Source organism: Hetaerina americana, unplaced genomic scaffold, assembly GCF_022747635.1.
Source record: "Hetaerina americana unplaced genomic scaffold, ioHetAmer1.1.p SCAF_3, whole genome shotgun sequence".
In the NCBI taxonomy this organism is placed as follows: domain Eukaryota; kingdom Metazoa; phylum Arthropoda; class Insecta; order Odonata; family Calopterygidae; genus Hetaerina; species Hetaerina americana.
This window is the reverse complement of record NW_027286874.1, coordinates 13,088,183-13,110,836: the sequence shown is the minus strand read 5'-3', so window position 1 is coordinate 13,110,836 and position 22,654 is coordinate 13,088,183. Positions and strand designations below refer to the sequence as shown.

General features: G+C 44.2%; 1 protein-coding gene across 5 annotated transcripts in view; it reads right to left on the bottom strand.

Annotated features, from left to right (window-relative positions):
- cib (thymosin beta cib) overlaps positions 1-22,654 on the bottom strand; it is a 247,792-nt gene extending 225,138 nt beyond the window's left edge. For 4 of the 5 annotated variants that reach the window (XM_071587319.1, XM_071587324.1, XM_071587325.1 and 1 more), the window contains exon 1: positions 22,461-22,647. The gene's annotated coding sequence lies outside the window, so the exon portion shown is untranslated. Of the gene's footprint in view, positions 1-22,460 lie in introns of all 5 variants that reach the window. The other variant, XM_071587320.1, reaches the window with a different exon arrangement.

The following is a 22,654-nucleotide window of genomic DNA, read 5'->3' as shown; positions in this document are numbered from 1 at the left end:
AAGGGTTCCACCAGGCTCCTGGTATGATGAAGCTATTTCATTTTAGTCACATTCCATACGGGAACATACTGCACTTCATTACTTTCAGCGATCAGATCAAACCATTTTTGTAAAATTGAAAAAATGTAAATCACGAAAAATTATATACAAAAAGGCACATTGCGTATAACAGTTACAGGTTACGTTTATTTTCTGTTACTTTACTCTATTTCCTGATGATTAAGCGCAGATTCTCTTATCATCATGGTTATCCTTTAAAAGAACCCAGAGCCCTTGTTGTGAAGTACGCGGGTTTTCTACTTTCACGACAGTTTCATGACACATCACCACATAATGGCGACTCATCCGTTACACGATTAAAAGAAGTGACGGTGCGACATGACTCCAGTGAGACTACAGCAATGTCGCACCGCAGACCGTTTTGTAAACATGGAAGATGTACCGCCTCGGTCATCAAGCGACTCAGCGTATGCTTTCGCATCGCAGACATACTGGAACAATTTCTGTTGGTGTTTCACTGAATGAGATAAGATATCAAGCATCATTCAACGCGAACTTCCGCTTATTAGAAACCAAACGTGTCGCAATGCGCACCAAAGTAAATCTATTTGACACACTGTCAAGGGTTCGTCTACTTCCCGCACATTCTCCACTCAGGAATGTTACCTTCGCACCATTTGAAACGTTGAGCAATGAGAGGGGGAAATTAAAGAAAGAATGGAAGGGAAGGAAGTCGGTGTCTAAGCAACGGCCGATGCCATACAGATTCAGAGTTTTAACCTCCCATGGAGAGCGTGCTAGCGTGAGAATGAACTTTTTGAGAAGTCTCCAAAACATGTCTACAATCATCACGGGTACAACTTGAACACAAATTACACCATTAGTAGTTCGACTACGGGAAATCATCCCAAATGTATTTCTCGACATCGAAGGTGGATGTTACTCGGTTAACTAGAATCCCTCAAATTCGTAGACATGCTTATCAGCCTAGTAGACAAAAGATTCCCCACGGTGTGCATGCATGCAATATACGTATTGTCTCCAAGCAACTAACGACGCGGCAAGGCCGTGCTGATTCCTGGTTGGAAGTACTTCGGTACCAGTATTGGACAACCTTTGACCTCGCCTGTTTGATTATTCCATACTCTCCTGCACACCGACCCGGACCTCCTGGACTACTCTTCTCTCCTTGTACCATCACCTGTGGACTGTTGGAACATTTTTACTTCCTGAAGTGGTCGGCCCTTTTAAGGACCAAGTCATCTCAGTAGCAGCCAGCCCTCCCGTGACTCCAAATTCGTCTCGAAACTGGGTTTCTTTTGAGACTCCGCATTCCTGCCGTGTACAACCTCCTGAATACCGACTACACCTCTTGCTCAACCCTAATCAACGACGCCGATTCTTGGTTGCCGAAATAATTTCGGTACCAGAATCGGGCATTGCCTGACCTCACCGTGCGCTGCTGTGTACTCTTCTGCTCACCGACGCTCACCTACTGGACAACTCTGCTCTCCTAGTAACAACCTCCGCGAACTACAAAAATTGGAACATCCCGTGAGGTGGACGGCCCTTTTCAGGACCAAGTCGCCTCAGCTGCAGCCAGCGCTCCCGCACTGTACGACCCTCCTAGGACCAAGCCGTCTTAGCTACATCAACGCTCCGGCATATCTGGTATAAACCATCCAGTTGTCGTGACGTCCGGTGGGGAGGGCTAACTAGATCCCTCTTCTCACCACCGGATGGTGCACGGCTGCTGACACACACTGGTCGTCTTGTTCGGGAAAACCAGGCAGAGGGCTTGCACCTCCACTGCACGCCTGGTGGAACCGAAGGGTCCACTTATTAGGGTAACACATAGCCCTACTCAAGTCCACTTCCACTTACCTAACTCCTTGGTTATATACTTACCTTAATTCTGCCTTCACCCAGACCCCCATTATGGGAAAAAACGACTCTGACGACCCTGACAACCCTGATTCCCCGTCTTCAATTTCCTCGTTCTCCTGCAACAATTCCCCTCCCTCTGCCAACTCCAAATCATCATCCTCCGATGACGATTGTAACCCTGGTCCTCATCCTTCTCAACCTACGGACATAACTCCGAAGATAGTCACCCGACTTGCCAAGCGTCTCCAACAGGAAGACCCCAAACCCAAAAGAGCTCTACCATCTAAGAAAACTAAACCTCGAGCGGCCGCTCCTGTACCCAGCAAGGAAATCGCCCTTCAAGCTCCCGCGTCCCCAGACGACGTAGCAGAGTGTGGAAGACCAGCTGCAACCAATGAAGCTGCCGATGAAGCACCGGCCCAAGACACCTCTAATTCCCAGGCCATTAACACTCCCGCATCGCCTACCTCCGGAACATTGTCACCCTCCAGCAATATCCCGCTGGACACCGAGCCTGCGACCCAGATAACTGCTGCTGAAGATGGCTGGAAAACAGTTTCTAAGAAAAATAAATTCTCCTGTTCCCCTGTTCCCACTATCCCTTCTGACGCAACCCTTCCACTTGAATCTCGTCCTACCAAAAACCTACCGCCTATTCGCCTGTCCGCAACCCAATCCTATCAGAAGTACATTATCCAGCTTACCCGTCTAACCAATTACCAACCTCGCATATCCTACAATAACTCCTATATAAATATCCACCCGAAATCTCCATCCGACCACCGTAAGATTAGATCCTTCCTAGATTCAAATCACCTCTCCTATTTCACCAATCCCATCCCCTCCGAAAGACGTCGAGCCTTCATAATAAAAGGCATACCTCCCATCACCTCGACCGAACAGGTATCCAAAGACCTGGATGAAGCTGGCTTTACCTTAAGAGGCATAGTAAAAATGCAGTCTGACCTCCACTAAGCCTCCTCCTTTACCCATCTAAAAGTCACATTAGAGGACCCTTCGCGAGAGAGCGATCTGCTTAACCTCAAGTCATACTGCGGTATTGACATTAAAATTGAAGAGTTCATTCCCTCCGTCGATCCCGCACAGTGCGTCCAATGCCAGCGCTTTGGCCACACTAAGAACTACTGTCGCCTCCCACTCAGATGCCGAAAATGCGGCAACAATCACTATAAATCTAATTGCCCGCTCCCCGCCGACAGTCCCAGCTACTGCTGCAACTGCGGCGGTCAGCATGCAGCAACTTATCGCGGCTGCCCAGTATTTCTCGAAGCCAAGGCCCGGAAATTGGGCCAACCTTTACCTACTCCTGACCCTGGCACTATCCCTCATCCCCCACCCGCTGAAAACTTCTGGGACAAAAGAATTGCAGCCAGTAATAGGAAGGTTCAAACTAACCCCTACATTGATGAATTCCCCCTATTCCTCCACCTCCATCATCTACAGCCCCTGTAACTCCATTCATTTGCCCTCCTCCTCCAGAACTATCCTACCTACCCCCGCCACCGCCACCTCCATACTATGGCGAGGATATCCTAGGACTTAAAGTCATACCCCCCCTCCTTCATTTCAAGACACAAAAACAATTCCTTCATCCCTCACACTGCTTCCTGATCCTCAACTTCCCCAATTGATTGACCACACACCACACCCTCTCTCCCTTCAACCTATTTCTACTCACATACCTGCCTCACACCTCACCTCTGATCCCTCCTCTCCTCTTTTTAACTGGCCGGCATTAATTCAAAGAACTACCGTATTTCTTGCAAAATTACTCAGTTCCCCGGCCCATGAACGGGCGGTTTTATTCCTTAACTTCTTCTCCTCCTTAGCTTCTTCTCTTCTGAACTATGGCAGCACAACGATCTAAAATTTCACACTTATCCGTCCTCTCCTGGAACTGCCATGGCATTCGTGCCAAGCTCACGGAACTCCACCTGCTCATTGCCAAGCACTCACCTGACATAATCACTCTGTCCGAAACCTTTCTTACACACAAGCACGCCCTATACATCCCAGGTTACACTTCATACAGATTAGATCGCCCTGTCGCTGACGGCGCTCATCCGCAAGGAGGAGTAGCCATCAGCATCAAATCCACGCTTCAGCACACACACCTACCTAACACAACCTCAAACCTCGAGCACATTGGCATCTCACTCCATACACTTCTTGGTCCTGTCAACATCTTCAGTGTATACATACCCCCCAAACAGAGCTCCATTTCTTCACTCAAGCATCTAACTCACCCCACTGCACCCACCATAATCATTGGCGATCTTAACAGTAAGCACTGCAACTGGGGCTGTCGCAGCACCAATTGCAAAGGCAGAGAACTATTTAAGTTCTGTCAGGACCTGGACGTCTCTCTTCACACTCCAAACGAGTATACTCACATCTCCCAACACCTTGGCACTGACACCTCTGACATACTGGACATTGCTTTATCCATCAACTACCCATTCCATATTCCTGCTAAAGTCCTGCACCATTACTCTTCCGATCATCTTCCCGTAATCTACTCCATCGAAACTGCTACCGTAGATACTCTTCCCATAACCTCACGCACACATAACTGGGGCAAATTTCAACGCAAAATAGCCGCCTTCCCTGACACATACCTTACAGCCCTTGATCAACCGTCCATAGATCACAGCATAGAAGTACTATCTGACCACATTCACTCCGCACTCAATAAGTCGCTCAACAACCCAATTCTCACACCTCTACTATCATCCGCTCTCCCTACTTACATAAAAACACTAATAACAGACCGAAACAGACTAAGAAAATTATTTCAGAGGACTAGATCGCCACACATAAAAACGCAATACAACAGCCTACACGCAGCAGTCAAACGGGAAATACAAAAACATAAGAACACACAGTGGAACAACAAAATAACTACACTCAACCGAGACGACAACTCCCTCTGGAAAATGACACGCGCCCTCAAAAACACCACCAAGTCCACTCCACCACTCTTACACCAAGACAGGAAACTAACCACTGACACCGAGAGAGGCGAAGCTTTCCTCGAAAGGATGCTAGGTGCCTTTTCTTCTCCATCTCTCCACTCACCAACATCTGAAGCGGACATCTATGCGTCCGCTACACTATACTTACCTTCTCCAGAACCGCAGACATGTTCCCTAAAAGAAGTGCAATCCATTATTGCTGCTCTGCCTAACAAGTGCTCCTCTGGTCCCGATAACATCCCCACTAAAGCCCTTAAATTTCTCCCCATTTCTTGTATCTCTCTCCTGACTGACATCTTAAATGCCTGCCTTGCCTCCTCCTACTTCCCTTCTTCTTGGAAGTGCAGCAACGTCATCATGATCCCTAAACCAGCTAAACCACTCCCAGACGTCCACAGTTACAGGCCCATTTCCCTTACCTGCGCCTTCAGCAAAGTCCTCGAAAAAATAATTCTAACCAGACTAAAATCCCTTCCGTTCCCCCTTTTCAGGCAGGAGCAATTCGGCTTTGCCTCACATACCTCCACAGTTCACCAAATCAATCGCCTCACAGAACTCATCCTATCAGGATTTAATAGGAAAATGATTACAACCGCGGTATTTCTTGATATTAGCCAAGCCTTTGATAAGGTTTGGCACAACGGCCTACTACTAAAATTACATAGCAAAAATATTCCCCCATTCCTCATTAAAATTATTCAGTCATTCCTCTGTAACCGTACCTTTTCTATCCTCCATCACTCCTACCACTCCCCATTTCAAAAACAGCTAACGGGTGTTCCCCAGGGAGCTGTGCTCAGTCCCCTCCTATTTAATATATTTATAGATGATCTTCCCTCCCACCCTCTCACTCATCTCTTCTTATATGCTGATGACACCACAATAGCGGCCCAAAGCTGGTGGCCAAGTAAAACGGACGATGCTCTTCAAGACCATCTCTACCTCATAGGTGACTGGCTTGAGGAATGGAAGTTATCCGTCAACCCCGAAAAATGTACTAAACTCTGCTTCTCCCGGTCTCGTTCCAAAACCACCCACACCTATCTTTCCCTTGACCTTAAACTCATCCCTCAAAAATCCACCGTAAGCTTTCTCGGAGTCACCCTCGATGAAAGGCTAAGTTTTTCTCCCCACGTCACTACCAAACTTGCGAAACTCCGTAGATCCACCTTTTCCTTCCAACCTCTACTTTCCCGAACATCCAGAACTTCCTTAACCTCCAAACTATCAATTCTCCAGTCAATTCTTTTACCCCAGGTCCTTTATGCATCCCCCGTATGGGCAAATGCCCCAAAAACTGCAATTGCAGGCATCCAAGTGTGGCTAAATAAGCTGCTAAGACGCATAGCGGGCGCGCCGTGGTTTATTCCAAATACCGCAATAAGGAAGGAACTAAACATGTACACAGTCAATGACCTCATACTGAGAGCCACAAAGAGTTACAGCAGATCGCTCCGCATATCCAAGAACCCTCTCATTTCCTCCCTCTGGTCCGACTCTCTACCTCCAGGTAAAGCCAAATACCCCCAGCAAATCCTGAAATCCGCTCCTAATATTCCATCTAAAAAGAAAATTCCCAAATTTCCTCAAACCACCTCCCTCCACCCTGCTCTGAACCAACCATACATTACCTTTCCCAAAACCAGAAAGCGAAAGTCACCAACTAACCAACCAAACCACGCAGGCCCAGGCGCTCCAGTTCTCCCTCACCTCACTCCACCTGACCCAACCTAATTCCTTAACCAAATGCTAAAGTATTTAAAAAAAAAAAAATCTATAATAATAATAAAAATATAACAATAATAATTAAAAAAGAAACACATACAATAAAAGAATAATTTAAAAAAAAAATTAAAAAAAATACTAATAAAAAAAATAATAATCGAAAAAAAAATAATAAAATAAAATAAAAAAAAGTTATAAATAATGATAATAAAATAAATATTTAAAAAAAAAAACAATTTAAAAAAAAACCACCACAACCCACTTTATATCTAACACTCACATTTCCTAATATAACCCCTTTTCCTAGCACTATCCCTTATACTCCATGCCTCCAGTGGAACCAGTTCCGAAGGAGAAGTTATAGGATCACTTCAATCGACTTGGACTTGGACGCGGCAAGCATTGAAGGAAGGCGAAAACATTTGTTGCGCTAGCATTCAACAGCAGAGAGATAATTGTTTTACGCCGCTCTGAGAGCTGGGAATGTCCTCCAGTGGCTGAATGGCAACACAACCAACGTTTTCGCCCCTCCCCAATTCTAGACGTCCAGGTGACTCCATAAAAGATTTTTGAAAAGGATTGCATCCAAACACACCGGTGCAGGGGAAAATACGAGCAAGGCGTAAAGGCGGAGGAGTCTTGAGATTGGAACCGCGAAATCGACACGGTGATAAAGGGAGAGGGTCAAGGAAGGAGCCAGGGGTTGCAAGCACAGAGTGTGAGGAAGCAATCAACTCACGCCCGATGATGGACGTCGCGGGGCGCGAAGGAGATAATGTGGGAGGGCAACGCCCCTTTCGCCGGACAGCGTCTATTCAAGAGGCTAAGGTCGACAAATCCAACCACCCGCCCAAGCACTTACGGAGAGCTGGGCAACTGGAACAGCTTGCATCACACCGCGACAGCCCACAACAAAGGGCGCCCCTGTTGTTTCGTCCCATTCCGTCCGCGCATCTCGACAAATCGCCCGGCAGGCCGCCACTCATCTCATCTATCCCTACCGTCGAAGCCGAGCCTCAATTCCACAACTTCTGGAGCGAGTGAAATGCAATCCATTACTGTAACATAACCTATCAAATTCCGATGCTCCTCCTGACAAATGACGCGCAGACATTTGTTTAAAAGAAACCTTTTCGCTCGAAAATTGTCTCTAGCAGTGAGAGAAACGAGGCCGCGGAAGTCTCGTTTACCCGTAAAAAACTCTTAAAAATTGCTGAGCAAATATAAGCGTGTATTTTTGAGTCCTGTATTAGTCTCTTTTATCACTGCCGAGAACACTACCCGAAACTTTGCGAATAGGTAAAACGAAAACCCCTCATTGGCTTAAAGAACATAAAATTCAAAATGTATTCTTCCCATTACAGCAAGGTAAGATAAAGGAACGACTGTAGAGAAGCTCCATAATTATCGTACTCAGGCGTTAACGAAAGTCTCTGGGGAACTAAGTCCTAAACATGATCTCATGGAACACAATTTAGAATGGAATCTCACTTGTTCCGTATCACAATAGGTAAGCACTGAAAGACTTGAAGACTACCTCGTGAGATACTATAAAATAAAGGAAGTTGGAATAATCCAACTAACTTCTATTTTCTGAGCTGGGTTTCTATTTACTCCACGGTTATTGTGAATGTGACTCGAGTTAGGATTGCGGTGCAAGCTGTAGTCACCATGAAAATGATAGCTGATTGAATCTAAATCCGGGTCTGAAAGTAGGATGTTTTGTGGACTATACATTGTCTTTCATTACAGTTTCAGTACCAAAATATTAATCCTGAAAACACCCAAGATTATTAATCATGGTATTTGCACCCCCTAATTACACTGATGAGCTATTGTGGCGGATATTACATATTCCAAGACTCCTGTTTGCAGTTTTTTCCGAAATGGAGCTCATTTATTCACGAGAGAATTAGGTGGCTTCTGAACGAGCAGAACATTTTTTCGAAGTTTCTGCCAGCTAAAAAAAACTAGCATTTCATAGTAAAAATTTTGATATATATGGACCTGTGGATCTAAATCCTAGAAGAGCAAAATAACATTTACCACCTTCGACTGGGAATCTAAGTCAATGATGGCCGAACGGTTTCAGAGTCTGGAATTAGCAAGACAGCGTTGATTTCTGTGGACGTCTTTGGAAACAAAGGGTCGAAATCGGAAACAAACATGGACGCACAATCCCTTCTCCTATGCCGCTCCGCCCTACTGATAATATTTTAATTAGTAGTAAATGACAACCAGAGGTCACATGTTTGACTAATGCCAGAAGAACGATACAAATGGTGATTAGTCCCTGAAGTCATTAAAGAAACGGAAACGTAGGCACGTAGTACACTAATCCTGAACTCCGACGGATTACAGTGCCATGATTCAACGATGCCTCGTAATAAAAAGATGCAAACCATTCTTCAATACACATCTTTGGTGAGTTTTCCAGTTTCACTGAGGACTACAAATAGGATGAACTGGGAATAGGTGGATGATTTTATGAGTACTAAGGGAGTGGTTTATTCTCAAGCCAAAAGTTACGTGTAGCCAAAATTGAAATTATTGTATATAACTCGACTAGGAGCCACAAAAAGGTACTTGCAAGACTTATCGCACTCACTACACTTTACCTGATTGGGGAAAAAAACGGAAATCACACGGCTAAAAAATTAATTCTCCAGTTGGGTTCCAACATGAAACCTTTAACGATCCGGAAATAGCTATAATAACTGGACCGGAGTCAATAGGTCTGTTTATAAGATTTGAAAAGTATTAGTTCACAAACCCCAACATGAAGAGTTAATTACATCTAAAAAATCTCAATGATTTCGACAATTTTTATACTTTCAATGAAATGATATTTTTATGCGACCAGCAAGTCCCTAAGGGATCGTCAATTTATAACTAGGGAAGAAAGCGCAAGTTTTCCGTTAATTAGAGGATCTGAAGGTGACAAGCCTCTCAAATCACAATGATGGAAGAGGATTTCTCGCAACTAGAAACGGGCGGGACTCGCGCAAAATATTTTAAGCAGACGTCCACAGTAATTAATAGCTTCTTAAATTTTGCATCAATAGGCTATGAGTTGAACCAAAATGAGTTCTTCTGTGACATTCACCCCGTCCTTAAATATAAATCACGCGTTAAAGAATAAGCATGGCCTAAACTAGAGATTTTCTTAGAGCATTCTTTTCAGTTCTTCAGGTTTTCAACTAGAGGGTTGGTAAAGTTCATTGTCCGTGCATTCATTCCATTTTCATTTTCAACGAGTTTACAGGTCAAAGAAATGGATTAGGAGGGTGCACTTGAGAGATGAATTGCGAGTGAGGAACAAAACGTTCTCAACCCCAACAAACCTTTCCGCTCCTTAATCACCTTCCACAATGGAAGGCGGTTGGAATTTCTCCCCGCACAGCGGCAAAGCGGGAGAAAGTGTGAACAATATGCAGTTCCCACGACAGGAAAGCATTTTTCGCTCGCTGAGTGCAGCCCCCCAGGGAAACGCTGCCGTTCGAAATCGATTATAGACGTTATACAAAAAAATGCCACAGACCCAACGCTGGATAATATTGAGTTTTTACTTTCACGGATTTTGACCTGTCAAGGGTAATCTGCCAGGGCAAGTGCCCCAAAGTCATAACCTGCTGTGCTCAAGCCTAAACCTATCTGTATATAGCGCGAAGTCTTTCAATAGAAGAAATTTTAGAGACTTAGATATTGATTGGATAATTTCATTTGAATAACTAATACTATATTAACGTTGTTCTACCTTTGGTCACTAAAAATGATCCAAAGTCGCCACGCATAGGCATTTACTACTGAGCAATCCAATTCACAACTAAAAGCAACATCGCAATTTTCTAACACTCGGCCGTCTCGGCATTGCTTTGCTCGGCAGAATGAACCTTGGAAGGAATGAAACGTCCAAATGGATAAGGAATTTTAGAAGAGCGCATGAAACCAACCATGGGGCAATTTATGCAGAATAATACCACCAGCATATTCTAATATACTTAGAGGGAAGATGTTATTAGAGCTGTTTCCTCGAAACGCAACACGATTAGTTACATTATGTTTCCAAAGCTAGCAATGGCAATATGAATGCCAAACCAGTGGATTTGAAGAGAATCAGTGAGACACAGGTGACGGATCATTAGTTGTTAGAGCTGTAGTCGGTCGCGAAATTTACGTGCCGCGATATCTCGTAAGAGCGATAATGGAGTATTTCATCCAAAGAGCAGCAGTTATAACGTACCGGACAGATCAGTAAGACGCAAGACGGAAATGGTGGCAAAAATCAATTCTTGCCACCATTTCCGGGAACCCACATTTCTGCCCCCGTTGTGAGTGCATGGCCCATATAGATGCACAGAAAATATATATACATATATATATTTATACAATATATATATAAATATTTTGTATAAATATATATATATGTATATATATATTATAAATATATATACACATACATATATAAAACCATTCATACATAAAAATAAGTTGGTTTTTGGCACTCCACACTCGCTTCCCCAAGCCCCTCCCCTTCCGCGCTGTCAGAAGGGGAACAAGCATCAACACGTGTTCGACATTCAGAGAGGAAGATGCGAAAAAATAAAAACGACCCCGCCACTCCCAAGTTTCCTGTGAGTGTTACTAATTGCGAGATCGTCATTCCTCCTCGCTTATCTGTTCATCCTCAAGGCGCCCCTTTCAACGACCACCGATGCGAAAGGGAAATGAGTCTCTGAAGGCCCCCTTTGTGCTCGCGATGCATCCCCGAAGACCTCTCGGCGTGAATCTTACTACACATCATCCGACTCTCACCCTTCCCTCTCCACTCTCCATCCTCCCTCTCCCTTTGTGCATCCTCACGAGTGTTAGGGCAACTCAGTTTTTTTGGGAACCGAGGCTTCGACTCTTCATCCAACCGCATTCAGACAATAGCCAAAAAATTTTCAACAGCAGAAGTACTATATAGTCTCCTCATTTAGCAGCAAAACATCGCGCGATACACGTTTCATTCGTTCCGAAAATTCTCTCTCGCACTAGCGTAAAATGGCGCTCTATCAGTAACGTCACAAATGTTCAATCCTTTGAGGGTAATCTTGACATCATGAAAAACCGAAAGGGTAGGATTCAACATCTGCCGCGGCACAATTATATGAGACTAAACGCCGAAAATATTGTAGCACACTAAGCCCCAATGAAACAAGATATCCGGAATAGGTGCAAATCCATGAAATGTGCAGAGGCTATTGCGCCATACAGTACGACAAAAAGAACACTAACGAGGCTAAAATGGCAGAGCTTGGACAACATCGCCGTCTCTTCAACCATCTTGAACGCGGGGAGCAGCAATTTACAAAACCCAACCCCATTTTCCGTTCCTCTCCTCCTCCGCATCCCTGTTTCCAGTTCCTAAGTATCCTCTCTCTCCCCTCCCGCACAGGAAATATTTCCAAGGAGGAAGGGAAGAGTGGGGAATGAGGGATGGAGGCTGGGTGGTTGCAACTCGCAGCGGCAGCTGGAAGGAGGGGTTGCGGCGGCGGGTGGGTGGGTGAGTCGGGGTCATCCGACAGGCAAGTTAAGAGAGAGAGAGGAAAGGGGGGAAAGTCCCTTTAGTAGGCCACTCGGCACCGGGAAGAACTTTTTTTTCAACAAGCTGCTGCTGCTGCTACCACTACTCCCCCGTCCCTAGCTCCGCGGGCCTTGGTCGAGGAGGGTTGGGAGGGAGTGAGGGGTGTGAGACGTGCCTGCCACATGGTCATCTCCATTGCAATATGCGACGAATGCACGGGGGGGCTCGGGAAAACAGAGCCGCCAAAATGGCGCGACTCGGGTAACTAAAGTCCCCACGGATTTTGGACTACTTGGCGCAATTCCTTCGCCTCCAAAACGACCCCTCCTCGCGCCATGCCGCCCTTGTTCGTCTTCCGCCGCGCTCTCTTCGGCGCCGGGTCGGACGTGGGAGCCGAAATTTGAGAGAGGGGATGTAGGGAAAAAAGATTATGCAGCATGAACGGCAAAAAAAGATACGATGAAAAGCATCGATCCGGTTCACGAGCAGCGCGATGCGAGATCACGAAAGGAAAAAATAGGACACGCGAAGACAGACGGCCTTATTTTAATTAGGTTTTACGAGAAAAAACTTCACACTAAAATAAATATGTATGTGGGTTTACTTATATTTGAATTTATAAAAAAAGCCAGTAATCAACCCGAAGGTCGGTTTGGTAAGTGATGGTAGAGTTGAGGCAGTTCTAAGCCCGACGGCGTGTGATATTCACACATCAGGGTAGGGGGGCCAGTTCCTTTCCCTGTGCCGGTTATGGTTTCCCATGAAGATCTGGTACCCGAAAAATCACAAAGCTGTTGGGTGGAGCTGCAGGTGCCCAGAGTGCCTTGCTCGGGAATTGAACCCGAGACCCTCCGGTCAGCAGTCCCCCCTGGACTACCGCGACCCACCTAAGACACACACACACACACACACACACATATATATATATATATATATATATGTGTGTGTGTGTGTGTGTCTTAGGTGGGTATATAGTGCTTAGTGTGTGTATATATATATACATATATACACACACACATGTACATACACACCTACGCACATACAATTTCAAGCACGAAACACCCGCCATATGGCGAACAAATATTCATTCACATGGGTACAGAAATGAGGATGGTAGAGATAAAAATATCCGGGTTTGGATTAAACCTTTTTGAATGGTCGGGTACAAGGAGTAGTGATACATAGAGTTAGCTCAAATGCAGTAGAAGTTACTTCATGTGTTCCCCAGTGAAGTGTCATCAGACTTATTTTATTCCTATTGTACTTTAACGACATTGACTCCGCAATCACTAGTAAGATACATTTATTCGCCGAAGAAGTAGTGGTTTACCACGATATCCGTGATCCTGCGGACACAGCGGCTTTATCAGATGACCTTAATGCTATAAAACGCTGGTGCGACACTTGGCAATTAGAATTAAACTTAAAAAAGTGCGTAGTCATGATTTTTTGGAAAAAGAACAATTCTCACTCGAACGCCTGCTGCATTAGGAACACCGAAGTGGAATGTGTAGACTCAGTTAAATACCTAGGCGTTACCCTCACTCGCGATCTCTCCTGGCTGAAACAAATACGGGGAATATGGGGACAAGCTAAGAAAACAGTAGGATTTATTAAAAGAGTACTTTGTAAATGTGATGAAACGGCCAAGAGAAATGTTATCTGTCGGTGGTTAGGCCTCATTTAGAATATTTTGCAAGTATATGGGATCCTCACGAAGTTTGATTAATTGCCGAATTGGATGGCGTGCAGCGTAGAGGAGCTAGAATTGTAAAACGTTTTTATGATAAACTTAGTAGCGTATCCAAACTATTAGAGCAGCTAGGCAGGGAATCACTCACGGAGCGAAGGTTAAATAACAGATTGAAGCTATGGCATAAATTGGAAGGAAGCCTCTTTATCAGTGATGTTGAAAAGGTATTACTACCACCATCGTACTACGGTATGAAAGATCATGCTAATAAAATTAGACAGATTAAGTGTAGAACAGATGGATTTAAGATTTCAGTTTTTCCAAAAACGATAGGGGATCATAATAACATTGTTCGACCGCGGTAAGGCCATGTTCGGGTAAAATTATTCTGGTGTGTGTTCACTCCCTGCCACACACCCTGGTGGTGGCCAGTAGGGTATATATAAATAAATAATATATATATGCAGACACATGCCTATACACATACGCAATCACCGCAGCGTATGTAGCTAGAAGCGCGCGTTCTAACAAGTGTCTCCGTTGTTTTCCGCGACTAATATCACATATCGTACGTGCATATCCTAAGCTGTTTTTCAGCCGCGGAAGTTCTCCGCTTCGCGGTGTTCCCCTCGATAAGACGTCGTTTGTCTTTTAGAGCCCGCAACATCTTAGGAAATCTCGTTTTATTTCCACTTATTTTTTCCTTAAACTCGGACCCCCGTCCCTCCTTCCCTTTCTTTTTCACTCGTGTCCCGCTGAAAGTGTGACACGAAGGTCACACTTTCTTTTTTCCTTCGCTGGAATGCCAGTAATGCTCTTTCCGTACCACTGCCGGCACCGCAACGAGAATTTTAAAACCTTAGCAAGTGACAGAGCTATTTGTTTGAATGACAGCCTCAGAAAAATTCGCGCGCGGTAAAATCCCCAAGTAATCTTTTCCGTGTCAGCATAAAACGGCAGTTTTTACGACTCCGAAATTCATGATAAATTGAGACCCATATATACCTGATTAGTATATTAAGAAACTCCCGTTGGAAATCGACGAGTTAATTCTACGGTCCATTAAGTCCAATAAAAAGTCAGGTGATAACTCAAATACAAAACACACACACAGCACCTGCTCTGAAACAACTAAATTTGCGATAACTGCAGTAACACTATTAGACGATTAAAGCTATATTAATGTGTATCTGTGTCAAATCATGGAAATTAATACAAATAAATGCACAAGCAACAACGACAGCACAAGAAACAAAACTGTGAAAACGGAGCGGAAGTACTTCTTATGATGGATTTGGAATAATCAGAAACTCGGTCCATGATCTCGGTCAGCAGTGCACTGATGCACACATGTTAACAGTATGAGAAGGACTAAGAATTTCTGTATGCTTCGCTTAGTATTAACTCGAGATTTTAACGCCAAACGGCTCAGGGGACTGGTTAGGGCCGAATGAATTAGTGTGGCCACATCGCAGGCTCTCGTCATGTCTACAACACTGCAACGAAGGGTCAACAAACTTAAAATTCAGCGTCCAACAAGATTCTCGTCTGTTTACAACCTAGGGGATCAGCTGCGCCTTTGTTACGGCCAAAATATTGAGTTATTAACCGGAGAAATTCATGTTGCGTACCGTTATTCGGTTGGATAGGGATACGTTGAATATATTAATTATGCCACCCTCAGCGTCTAAAAAATAATTAGTTGTATTTAAATGCATGCTCTTCCACTAACCTTATGTGTTTTGCTATAATAACCCATTCTTTCCGAATGACTTCATTCATGTTCTGTTCATCTGTTTTTAAGTTTCCCTTTCAATCCCTCGTCCCTCTCCGCGGGGGCAAATTCCTGCTACCTGCAACGTTGGGTCCCATTCCCTGCCATTTAGAGACTCTTTGGGGGTAGAGTGTTTCGTGGTGCATTTTCATATGGTAGTGATGTCTCAATTTCTTGCTTGTTGTGTCCTGGCTTCCGTGTTGTAGGATGTCTTTCGTGCTGCATCATGGGGTGCAGTTTTTTAGTTGTTTTGCGGTTTATGTGTTTGCATGAGTATTGGATGAAGGGATTTTTGCATGAGTGTGTGCGCTGCTGTGGGTGTAATTTTCCGTGTTGTTTTTTTTTTGCATGTAGTATTTTTCTTTTTTACGGTTGGTGACCTAACACCCCCCGCGACACGCCCTTGCGGCGGCTTGCGGGGTATTATGTAGATGTAGATGTATACAGGGGGAAAATATCAGGTAAGCAAAAAAAAATATACATCTTACTCTAACTCATTAGAATCAACAATTTCCTTGCTATCACGTTTGACAAGTGGGGTTAAAAAAAATGGAAAATTAAAAAAGTAGAAAGTCGGCGAAAGAGTATATTTTAACAGGGTGGCCAAAAATAGTAGAGAATCCCGAAGGACGCCATAGAAAATTAGATCATTAGATACCTGCTCCTACGTGCTGTACAAGGAGTGACAAGTGATTCTAACCAATAGAGAGTGAACACAAAAGATCCAAGTGGCGCCATTTGATTCTGCTCCTGGAATATGGACCATAGGAGAAATCAGACTAAGACAGGTTTGGTGTACGATTCAGGAATTAAATAAGAAGAGGGGGGAAATCGGTAGAAAACGGAACGAGTTAATGGAATAAATATTGTGAGGCAGTGGGACGTTAGAGACCGTGCTGGAAGGGAGAATTTTGCTCAGACGAAGGAGAGATAGAAAAAGACGACATTCTGCAGGGCGGGTTGAGGGGGGAAGCTGGAAGTTGACCGAGAGGGCGACGACATTCGTTGGGGAAGTCTGGGATTCAAAATCATCCAAGGATTCACTCACCACAATGTAACAGTTACGTAGCAGCTGCAATTCAGCGTGCGCCGTCATACATTCGACACAGATTGCCTCTTCTCCTCAACAGAAAATCTACATTCCCAGACGTTGCCGCTAACATTTTGGCTTCCCTGGCTTCCTAGTTTTTTTCTGACCACACATTGCGTCACATTCCTCCCATAACAGAGTAACTCTTGAGCTATGAAAGATATTTCACCGAATATGTCACAGTCCCACTACGATGTGACAATCTTCAAACATTCATCGACCAAAATGAGCTCTGGCCATTCCTCACATTTACCTTCAACCACTCATTTCCTTCCTAAAAAAAGACTCGAATGATTGCAGTGGCCCTGCGGAAGGAAAATGTGTGTCGCTCACTCTTAAACACAGCCGTGTATCTCACACCGCGACAACACCATCATGTCGACTTTCCGAGCTAAATCCACTCGAGAGGGCAACTGGGGCGCGTTCGAACGCCTTCTCTATTTTTCTCGTCCGCTTTTGGAAACAAAACACCGCGGCCACTTTCACCCCTTCGAAGCCTACACCGCGACAACGGCTATCCGGCTGGGACACATCCACCCCCCCCCCCTCCCCGCCACCAAAATTCGCGCCCATGCTCCTTGCCCTTCGCAGAGACGCCCCCGGAGATTAAATAGGTCGTTAAACTTTTTTTGAAACCCCTCCGAATAAATTAAATATATTAATTCAGTGGCTGATACGCCGCACTGTAGTTCCCGCGTGTTAGATGCAAATCTCTAAGAGTCAAAACACATGAAATCAACAGAGCTCTATACCCTAATTGCCTCTCGGACTGGAATATATTTATCCGGTGCGCGATCTTCGAGACAAAGCGAAAATACTTATTATTTATTTATAACATAGTACCCGGCTAGCCACACACCCTAGCGGTGGCTTGGATGGCACTATTAAGTGAAACATAATAATAAGCCACCGCCAGGGTGTGGGGCAGGGGGTGATTACACACCAGACTACTTATGCTATGCTTACTTATGTCCCCTAGCGCGGTCGGAGGTTTTTCTTCACATTTTCTTCCACGAGTGACAATGGAATAACATTGTCCGACCGCGGTAGGGTCATATTCGGGTCAAAAGTTGTCTGGTGTGTGTTCACTACCTACCAGCCCTGTGTCACACAACGCCGCCAAGGAAAGTGTGCCTGTACGACTGCATGAAACGAGAGCACACTGACGCGAGATCTAACGTCTTCTGGGGTACAGAACTTCATACATCAGCCATTACTTTCTCTCGTCCCTTGTAATCTGTAATACCTCTCAGCCCATGGCCCATTGTTTCACTGAGGGAACCATGAGCGCTGCATCTAAAATATTTTTTTTATTGTATCTCGGCGAAATCAGAGCAAGAGATTGGACGCAGTCGGATTTCCGTGCAGGACCAAGTTATCTCACGGACTTTAAGCTTAAAAGAAAAGCCCTGCTAACAAGTTGCTAATTAAAGACGTCGAGTATATAGCTACATCCAACAATTGAAAATATTTGCGTTAAAAGCGTCAAGGTTTTTTTTAATAAGAAAATATTGGTTTAAAAATTACATGACAGGGTCAACAATGAGCTCAGGACAATTAATACAAAATGAATGGGTCGGGATGAATCAACGTGAGGGGGGATGACTTTATGGATTTTGACCGCAACAGGCATTAATGAAGGCAAACCATTGTTTGTTTCAATGATAACACTTTTGTTTCTTTCAAGATAAAGCCCAGAGGAGGAATAATAAAACGAAATCCAATCACGACTTGAGTTCAACAGCAGCCGTGATATACCATGCCAACTTATGCAAGAAAATCGCCGACTTTGAGCATTCAAAAAAGGGAATGCAAAAGGAAAGCACGCTAGCAAGTGCATCCGTGTCGAAGACGCTAGACGCCTGGTTGTAAAGTCAGTGGCATGACTAAATATTGGGAGCCAAGAAGAATAACTCGATTCCTAAGACGATTAAGCAGATGAAATTTCAACGAGCGATATATTGGATATACGAGTATATCTTCCATGGCGAACACCACACTTGATCGGCTTCCAAAATTACAGCAAATTTGAGAGGGTTTGCAATGGAAACAAAGTTGTGAAACTCTTCCCAACAATCTTCTTGTTCATCATCTCCTCCGAGACATAACCCTTCCTACAATTTCACGTTTCAAAATCGCAGAGGAAAGAGCTCTTGCTAAATAATTCTCTCAGCTTTCGCCAGGAAGTTGATGGATTAGCCAAATAACCCAAAGGCAAGCGGCTTCTATGTCCGCATTTGTCAAGTGCATTTTGAAATATACGCGTTATATCTGATATTTTAAAGCAAAAATGATAGAATTGTGACTTTTTGTGTGACCTCTGTAATTATCCTTTTCTAAATTCCTATATTTGGTTGTGCAAATTAAAAATATTGATGTGGTCTGGTTCTCCCAATTTATACATGGGTGTCGATGAGACTCTAAAAGGGCGTGTGATACCGCCGCCATGATCCCTTCGAAATTCCCTTAAGGGAAATATCGGCCACTTGTCTGCGCGCCACCTAAAAATCTTCGAAACTTTTCCACGATCAGTATATACGGATACGTTATCAATAGACGTATCCAAAGGGTAGGGGTAAACTATGCGTCAATAAGCGGTACCCATTGGGCATGTAATAAGATTATTCTCAAGTACACATTACCTGGGACTGTATCTAAAATCGATAAAATGCCGGAAGGATGTTTAACACGATCGATAATTAATCTGAGTGTTATTGGTTTGGAACTATTCATTCGTTTGTTTCAAAGGTAGCCTGGTGTGTAACCACCCCCAGCCACACACCCTGGCGGTGGCTTTCAGGGTAATATGTCATGTAAATTATTTATGAAAATTTAAGATATGAGATACAAAAAGGAATGAGATCCTAGTTGGAAAAATCAGCACACTACCATAACTCTTCAAAAATTTATTTGGACGTAACAGTAATGATGAATCACTAATAATAAAAGACACTAGATGCATTACCATAATAAAAGATTTTCGAGGTCCTCACTAAAATCCTGAGAACACCTCAAAATTGCATCGTAAACCAGAAAACGCAAGCCCGTGGATTTCAGAAATGAGAGTAAGATAGTTTCCATAAGGTACGGCGATTATTAAATGTCGCACCGGGATGGTAGCCCACCTTCATCTGCGCTCATGCATTGGCGTTTGAGAATTAGTGGCTGAATGGCATTGCGGCACGAAAATAATATGTCAGGAATGCGTACATGAGAGAGCCGAGGGCGCGACCAAAAAAATGTCGTTCCTTGACCCCGCGGCTAAGCCTACGCGAATAAACAGGATTTAAAACATGGTTACCAGGGGATAGGTAGGCGAACGTCCATCAATTAGCATTACCTAAAACCAAATGGCACTCCCATGGCAATGGAAATAGAGACTATTTCGAACAAGTGGACCTCGAGGTACGAGAGGAATTAATACTTGAGGAGATTTTTTAACAATTTTAAACGAGTTTCCCACGCAATGGAACGTTTAATGAGTTTTATTTTTCCCTGCAACAGCCAGTTTCATCAAAACGATGAAAGGTTTCATGGATGAAAGTGCTGTCTAATGCGGTTCGGGTGAGAGATAGCTTCAAGATTTTTGCAGGATGGAGTTCTTCTCCCACGTGCGGTCCGGTCAGTGGCCGAATGCCCTTTCCATTGTCTCCTGTAGAACTAGTACTTGGGAGGACGACTATTTGGCAGTGATGTTGAAAATGTATTACTACCCCCATTTACTACGGTAGGGGAGATCATGCAAATCAAGTTAGAGAGATCAAGCGTAGAAAAGATAACTTTTAAATGTCTTTTTTCCACGAACTATAAGGGATCAGAATAACAATGTTCGACCGCGGTAGGGTCATATTCGTGTCAAAATTAGTCTGGTGTGTATTCACCCCCTGCCAAACACCCTAGCGGTGGCTGGAAGGGTACTAAAATAATAAAATTTACCAACCCATCCTTAAATAAACCAAGGAAAAAAACGATCTCGACTTTTGTCGTTCTCGTAGGAGATGAAGGAGACACGGAGCCAGTGGGTTCACGTCAGGCCCCTGTGGGTATCTTAACCAAGACCATGAATCCCGGTGGATGGATACTTAAAAGGGCAAACTATTCAGATCGCTTGTCCCGCAAAAATAAGAGTTTGATAAGAGAAACAATTACGGTGTTGGAGATTTAAGATTATTACTAAATCTTAATTCGCAATCGCATGCACTATTGCAGTTGATTAATGGACCAGCGACTTCATCTTCAATTTAATCTCTTCTAATTGTACAGAATAACGCTATCAGGAAAACAGTCACCAACTAGTTTCCTTTCCTTCTTCCATTTCAAAAAATGTTACTCAAGGAAATATTCAAATCGACGCTCATTGAACTCTTTCACCCAGTACTTTCATTTTTTTGTCAGAATCGCGGAGATTTGCAAATTTTGCGGTCGGGGGTGAAGATACTGAGTCTAAGATAGCAATTCCTACAAAATCGGTTGGCAACCTTTTTCCCAAGGGGTGGCATAAAGCTGGAGTCTCTCATCCACGTAGCTCTCATACGTCATCTTAATAACCATTTTTTAAAAAACTTAATAACATGAAACTTCCATTACATTTTTACCTGCCAGGCTGACCCTTTTCGAATTTAGAGTGCATTGGCGTCGACCCCACCCTCCCCGTCCCACTCCCACGCGAATCGAACTCAAAATGTTCAACACGCGTACCCTGCGTGCCGAAAGGCGAATTTCGCGGACGTTCCCTGCAAAGTTAGCCCGAAACAAAAGAAAATCCACAGGGGGTTCCGCAAGCTAGACGAGTGAATTTTCTTTCGGGCTCATGGAAATAAGTCTAAATATACGAAAATTGTCTGGGGGAAATTCCGGGAAAAGAATTAACAGCAAGCCAATTGAAGATACACCATTATATACGCCGCACCTTCGTAATGGATAAGAAAGAAATAGGCATGGGATGAGGAGAACGCTCTCACCACTGCATTTCGCTGGGCGGGGATGGGGGATGGACGGAAGAGCTTGTCCTTCGTGCAATACGTGGCAAACTGACTCGTCTTCTCTACCCAGTGTCGAGGGCATGAACGCGCCCATCGCAAGCCGCCTTCTTTCAAATAATTCACTCAAGTTGGCGAATTAGCGATCCTGTCGACCTTCCTCGATAAACCTACATGAACTTTAATTATTAAGAATAAAATAATCGAATTGTAAGGACACCCACGCCCGAATCAGGATTCGAGCCCACGACTGCAAAACGCTCGCCACGTGAGACCCAATAATTAGATCTGACAAGCCGGCCGGCAGAACTTACACTAACTAAAGGAAGCGCCAGTTTGCTAATGTGGAGAAACGGCACGAAAGGGGGAAAACATAATGCAGAGCGAATTTATTCCATGGATGGATATTGCGATATAGGCCCACCCTAAAAAACGAATAGACTCCCAAAAGTTTTGATAATGGTAAAAGGATTTGATCTGCGTTTTAACCTACGATGCTCTTTTACCACTTTCGCCGTCGCGGAGACTAAATGCACACGCCCTAACTCCACAGGTTTACTTTCATCAACAAATGCTTCAAGATAAAAGACGCGATGAAGCTTACATTCACGAGAGCTTAACTGTGCGACACCGCCTACGTGTGCACTCCGTCCAGTAGTTATCGAAAGACAGCCTTCCGCCCTGCAGTGGTGGTTCCTTAGCACCGAAACGCAAGCAAAAACATAAAATGAACTAAGAAACACTTACCAAGAGGATGCGATATCTCCTTCGTTAAGTTGAAGTTTGGGATGAGTGGATCCACCAGGCGGCTCCACTGATCACACACTAAGTGGAAGAATATAGGCAAATGAGGAACAAAGAAGGCTGGCACCAGAGAGTTTCCGCTGCGGATGATGATACCCAAACGACGGTTACCTGGCAACTGAAGCCTCACTCGCGCC